The sequence below is a fragment of the Trichosurus vulpecula genome, chromosome 9 (assembly GCF_011100635.1).
Source record: "Trichosurus vulpecula isolate mTriVul1 chromosome 9, mTriVul1.pri, whole genome shotgun sequence".
Lineage (NCBI taxonomy): Eukaryota > Metazoa > Chordata > Mammalia > Diprotodontia > Phalangeridae > Trichosurus > Trichosurus vulpecula.
The window spans coordinates 52,668,657-52,676,039 of NC_050581.1; positions in this window are offsets into that span (position 1 = coordinate 52,668,657).

Genomic DNA, 7,383 nt, shown 5'->3' on the forward strand with positions numbered 1-7,383 from the left:
ATTTAGAATTTATGGTAGAATATTGTGTAATGTGTTGATCTAAGCCTAATTTCTGCCAGACTGCTTTCTAGTTTTCCCAGAAAATTTTATCACATAAGAAATTCTTTCCTAAATAGGTATCTTTCCTGATTTATTGAACACTGGGTTATTGAATTCCATTGTTTTTCATTATCCTGTGTTTCATTTATCTACCTATTTTTTTAAACTAGTGCCAGAGAGTTTTGGTTTGTTGTTCAGTTATTTCAGTCATGTCCAACTTTTTGTGACCCCATTTAGGATTTTCTTGGCAAAGATACTGGAGTGGTTTGCCACTTCCTTCTCCAGTTCATTTAACAGATGAAGAAACTGATGTTAATAGGGTTAAGTGACTTGCCCAAGGTCATATGGCAATTCAGTGTCTAAAGACAGATTTGCACTTATCACTCCATCCAGTGTGTCACCCTGATCACTGCTGCTTTATAATATAGTTTGAGAACTGGATGTTCTATTCCCCTTTACTCCTGTTATTTTCATATAGAGCAGCTAGGTGGTGTGGTAGATAGAGTACCAGCCCTGGAGTCAGGAGGATCTGAGTTCAGATCTGGCCTCCAACACTTACTAGCTGTGTGACTCAGCTAGTCAAACCACTCCAGTGTTTCTGCCAAGAAAACCCCAAATGGGGTCACAAAGAGTCAGACACACTCAATAATATCTGATTTATTTTCATAATTTCTCTTGATATTTCAGATCTTTTTCCAAATGAATTTTATTAATTTATTGAGTTTTGTATCATATGCCTTTAATAATTTGATTCCTTAGGATTAAAAATATAACCTGATTTTGATAGTATTGCTATTTTTATTGTATTGTCATTGCTCAGTTATGAATCATGACTATTCCTCTAGCTCTATAAGTTTTTTAATTTCTTTAAGAAATAAGTTGTAATTGACTCTATATAAGTATTTTGTGTTCTTTGCTAGATTGATTGACTTTCTCATGAAGTAGTATGAATGATCTCTCTAAATTCCAAATCCCTATAGAATATACCCACTATAAGGTCCTCATCTCCCTCTATAAAATATTTCTTATCTCCCATAGGAACATTCATCAGTGACACCACTTCTTAACAAGGAGACAAGATTTCCATATTTCTTTCCCCGATTCAGTCTCTTCCTCTATTCTTTGCCCAATTGCCTATAGGCTCATTTCTTCCTGAGGTACTACAGGAGTTATTTCCCTTCATTGCTAGGCTTTGACTTGGTTAGGGTGAATCACATTTCTCTCTATTTTCTTCATTCTTTCTCCCCTCTTATGTACCTTCTCATTCTGTTATTTAGTCCCTCAAAAACATTGATTTGCTTGTAGATGTTGGTGTTGTGGGGTTTATTCTATGATGTTTCATGCTTCTTTCTCCACCATCCCTTCTATCTTACTTCTACCTTCACCCTTTTCTCCATATGTGCTTTTAGAAAAAATGGCTTCTCTATTGTTATTTTGTTATAATTGCCCTTAGTTTCTATATTTGTTTACCTTTATTTTATTTCTGTTGTCAGAAGTGTTTGAAAAGCAGTTAATTTGCTCAGGCCTGGTTTTCTTTTTAGGAATATTTTGATGCCTTTTTGTTGTTGTTGTTGAACATGCATCTTTTTTTCATTAATTATTCCTTAGGTTGGCAGGGTATATCATTATGGGTTGTAGCCTGGGCTCTTTTGCTCTTTGGAACATGTAATTATGGAACACATCCCTACAATGGTTTCTAGTGGATGCAAAGTAGTCTTGTGTTACTTAAGTTTTCTTTCTTTTATATTTGAAACTCTTTTGGTCACTTGAAGAATTTGTCATTATCGAGACTGTTAAATTTAGTCATTATATGTCTTGAAGTTTGAAGGATAGTATTTTTTGTTCTGGAAATGATCTCTAAATTCTTTCAATCAGTATTTTGTTTTCTGTGTCAGAAGTTCTGGGAAATTTTCTTATATTATTTTATGCATTATGATATTCTGATTTTTTAAAATTATATCCTCCTGGGAGATCTACAATCCTTAAATCATCCCTACCAGTATTTTTGAGATCAGTATGTTTTACTTATATATAGATGTTTTCTTTTAATGTTATTATTTTCTGCTTCTTTTCTTCTGGATTATCCTTCACTTTGTATGTACTTGCATTCCCATTAATTTATTTTCTCTTTTGTTTCTTTGGTGAGATTTGGAACTGTGGATTCCAGGTTTTTTTTTTAGTTTTGCCAATTATTTCTCCTATGCAAGCCATAAAATCAGATTTTACAATTATTATTTTTCTTTTAAGCCATTCCAGAATAGTCTAATGTTGTTCCATGCTCCCTGGGAATCCACAATCCTCTGCCTCATCAGATGTTGATTCATTGTCTTTTGTCTTGCAATAATCATAAATGTCTAGATTATTTTAGCTGATCAGGAAACTGTATTTTATTCTGTTATTAATGTCTTCCCTGTTGGTTTATCTTCTTACACTCAAAGTCTTTAATTGCATTTTCTTCCTCCTGACATCTTTGGTGATTTCAGTCTTCTTTCCTTACATTACTGTATTGCTCATTTTCAGACTCCCTCCTCTTTGACAGCAGTTTCCTTTGAGGCTAGACTTAGTCATCTTAACTCCCTCTTAAGGTTGACAATTCACATTTCATCAGCCTTAGTCTTTGCCCCAAGTGACACTTGGGGGAATAGACTTCAGTATATTGTATATTGCGGTCTTTTCCCTAGGCTAAATTGAATAGAAGAAAATCACATTTATGTGTCCTACTCTACTTTTGTTTATCCCATAGTTCTCTGTTTGAGTTCTTTGTAGCACTCTGCTGTCCCAGACGGAGCAAGCTTCTGACTTAGATTTTCCTTGTTGTAGTGTTGCTAGAGTGGTAGAATAATTGAGTTCTGTTGAAAGTTTGTAGGGGGGCAGTGGGAGTGGGCTGCTGAGTGAGTACATTAGGGAATAGGGATTAGTCTTCTCTGCCATTAGGTCTTGCTAGTATTCTTAACGTCCTAAACAGGAGACAGCTGAAATTGTTTCATCTCTTGTGAATTATTTTTGTTTTGAAGAATTTTGGAAAGTCATGGGGATCAGAGAAAATGTCTATTTTGCCTAACTGTATATCAATAAATCTGACAATCTAAGTAAAATGGAGGAATATTTACAAAAATACAAATTGCCCAGATAAACAGAAGAGGAAATAAAATATTTAAATAACCCCATTTTAATTAGTTTATTTTTAGTTTTCAACATTCACTTCCATAAGATTTTGAGTTCCAAATTTTCTCCCCATCTCTTCCCTCCCCCCACCCTAAATGGCATGCATTCTGATTACCCCTTCTCCCAATCTGCCCTCCCTTCCATCGCCCATGCCCCCTTCTCTTATCCCCTTCCCTTACATTTTCCTGTAGGGCAAGATATATTTCTATATACCATCGCCTGTGTATATTTCCCAGTTGCATGTAAAAACAATTTTTTAACATTTGTTTTTAAAACTTTGAGTTCCACATTCTCTCCCTTCCTCCCTCCCCATCCATCCTTATTGAGAAGGTAATCCATTCAATATAGATTATATATGTGTAACCATGTAAAACACTTCCATAACAATCATGTTGTGAAAGGCTAACTATATGTCCCTCCCTCCTATCCCACTCTCCATTTATTCTATTCTCTCCTTTGACCTTATTCCTCCTCGAAAATGTTTGCTTCTGATTGCCCCCTCCTCCCATTTGCCTTCCCTTCTATCATCCCTCCCTCTCTTATCCCCTTCCCGCCTACTTTCCTGTAGGGTAAAGATAGATTTCCATGAGTGTGTATGTTATTCTCTCCTTAAGCCAGATCTGATGAGAGTAAGGATCACTCATTCCCTCTCACCTCCCTCCTCTTCCCCTCCATGGTACATTCCTCTCTCACCCCTTATATGTGTACATGTGTGTATATGTGTGTGTGTGTGTGTGTGTGTACATATTCCTTCCAGCTACCCTAATACTGAAAAAGGTCTCATGACTTATAAATATCATCTTTCCATGTACGAATGTAAATAGTTCAACTTTAATAAGTCCCTTATGATTTTCCTTTCCTGCTTACCTTTTCAGGCTTCTCTTGATTCTTGTATTTGAAAGTGAAATTTTCTATACAGCTCTGGTCTTTTCATCAAGAATGCTTGAAAGTCCTCTATTTCATTGAATGTCCATTTTTTCCTTGAAGTATTTTCAGTTTTGTTGGGTAGGTGATTCTTGGTTTTAATCCTAGCTCCTTTGACCTCAAGAATACCACATTCCAAGCCCTTTGATCCCTTAATGGAGAAGCTGCTAGATCTTGTGTTATCCTGATTGTGTTTCCACAATCCTCAAATTTTTTTCTTTCTGGCTACTTGAAATATTTTCTCCTTGACCTGGGAACTCTTGAATTTGGTTACAATATTCCTAGGAGTTTTCCTTTTGGGATCTTTTTCAGGAGGCATTTGGTAGAGTCATTCAATTTTCTTTTTACTCTCTGGTTCTAGAATATCAGAGCAATTTTCCTTGATAATTTCTTGAAAAATGGTGTCTTGGCTCTTTCTTTCATCATGGCTTTCAGGTAGTCCAGTAATTTTAAAATTATCTCTCCTAGATCTATTTTCCAGGTCAGTGGTTTTTTTAGTGAGATATTTTACATTGTCTTCTATTTTTTCATTCTTTTGGTACTGTTTTATAATTTCTTGATTTCTCATAAAGTCATTAGCTTCCATTTGCTCCACTCTAATTTTTAAGGAATTATTTTCTTCAGTGAGTTTTTGGACCTCCTTTTCCATTTGGGCAATTCTGCTTTTTAAGGCATTCTTCTCCTCATTGGCTTTTTGGACCTCTTTTCACATTTGGGTTAGTCTGTTTTTTAAGGTGTTATTTCCTTCAGTATTTGGGGGGGGTCTGCTCTAGCAAGCCATTGATTCATTTTTCATGGTTTTCTTGAATCACTCATTTCTTTTCCCAATTTTTCCTCCACTTCTCTTACTTGATTTTCAAATCCTTTTTGTGCTCTTCCATGGCCTACGATCAAGGAGGCTTTAGATGCTTTTGATGTAGGTTCTTTGACTTTGTTGTCTTTTTCTGGTTGTGTGTTTTGATCTTCTTCATCACCAAAGTAAGATATTATAGTCTGATATTTTTCCTTGCTGTCTGCTCATTTTCCCACCCAATTACTTAACTTTTGAGCTCTTTGTCAGGGTATGACTGCTTCCAGAGTAGAGAGTGCTCTGTCTCAAGCTTCAGGGGTTTTGTGCAGCTGTTTTCAGAGCTACTTCTAGGCACCTGTAAATTTTCAGTTCTTCTAAGGTTGTGGGATAAAAGGAGAGATATTTGCTCTTTTTCTGGCCTGTGCTCTGTTCTGTGAGAGACCACAAGCACTCTTTTCTGCTTTGGAACTGTGAGGAGGATTACCTCTCCACCACCACCACAAGCTCTTCCACACCAGTGTGACTCCTCACCCCAGGACAATTGCCCAGGACTGCGACCCAGATCCAAGCATGGACAAAGTAAGAGAATCTTGCCTCAGTGCCATCAAAGAGATCCCTGCAATCCACCTCTGGTCAGCTGATGGATCTCCTGGCCATCTGTGGGCTGAGAGGTCTGGAAGCAGCCACTGCTGTTGCTGCCACTGCCACTGCCACTGCCACTGCCCTGGGGCTGGGGTTTGACCTTGCTCTTCTCTCACCCATGTCTGACAGACCTTTCCTACTGACCTTCTAAGTTTTGTTGGGCATTTATAGGTTTAGAAGTCTGGAAACTGCCACAGCTGACAGTGATTCAGTCCCCTGAGACCTGTTCAGGCCCTGTCTGTGCTCTTCTCTCAGACTGGTGCAACAGACCTTTCCAGTCGACCTTCCAGGGTGTCTTGGGATGGAAATTTGTTTCATTCTGTCATTTTGTGGGTTCTGTAGCTCCAAAATTTGTTTAGAGTCATTTTTATAGATATTTGGAGGGATTTGGGAGAGCACTCAAGCAAGTCCCTGCTTTTACTCTGCCATCTTGGCTCAGTAACCACATTTTAGAAAAAGAAATTGAACAAGTCATCAGTAAGCTCCCTAAGAAAAAATCTTTAGAGCCAGATGGATTTAGAAATGAATTCTACCAAACATTTAAAGAACAATTAATTTCAATACTTATATAAACTATTTGAAAAAACAGGCAAAGAAGGAGTCCTACCAAATTCCTTTTATGACACAAATGACAAGAAAATTATAGACCTATTTCTCTAATAAATATAAAACTTTAAATAAAATATTAGTGAAGAGATCATAGCAATTTATCACCAGGTGGGATTTATACCAGGGATGTGGGGCTAGTTTAATATGAGGAAAACTATTAGCATAATTGACCATATCAATAACAAAACTCACAGAAATCATGTGATTATCTCAATAGATGCAGAAAAAGCTTTTCAATTTAATATAACAACCATTCCTATTAAAAACACTAGAGAGCATAGGAATAAATGGAGCCTCCCTTAAAATGATAAGTTGGATCTATCTAAAACCATCAGCAAGCATGATCTGTAATGGATATAAGCTAGATGCCTTCCCAGTAAGATTGGAATAAAACAAGGATGCCCATTATCACCACTATCATTTAATATTGTACTAGAAATGTTAGCCTTAACAATGAGAGAAGAAAAAGAAATTGAAGGAATTAGAATAAGTACTGAGGAAACAAAACTATCACCCTCTGCAAATGATATGATGATATACTTAGAGAATCAACTAAAAAAGCTACCTGAAACAATGAACAACTTTCCCAAAGTTGTAGGATATAAAATTAACCCACATAAATCATTAGTATTTCTATATGTTATCAATAAAGCCCAGCAGCAAGAGATAGGAAGAGAAATTCCATCTAAAATAACTGTAAACAATATAAAATATTTGGGAATCTACCTGCCAAGACAAACTCAGGAACTGTATGAACATAATTACAAAATACTTTTCACAAAATAAAGTTAGTTCTAAACAGTTAGAAAAACATCGATTACTCATGGGTAGGTTGAGCTAATATTAAAAATGACAATTCTACCTAAATTAATTTACTTATTCAGTGCCATACCAATAAAACTACCAAAAATTACTTTATAGAGTTAGAAAAAATAGTGACAAAGTTCATCTGGAAGTGCAAAAGGGCAAGGATATCAAGGGAATTAATGAAAAAGATGGCCCAGCTGTACCAGATCTAAAACTATATTATAAAGCAATAATCATAAAAACTATTTGGTACTGCCTAAGAAATAGTGTGGTGAATCAGGGGAGTAAGCCAGGTACACAGACACAGTAGTAAATGACAATAGTCATCTACCATTTGATAAATCCAAAGATTCCTGCTTCTGAGATAAGAACTCACTCTGATAAAAGCTACTAGGAAAATTGGAAAA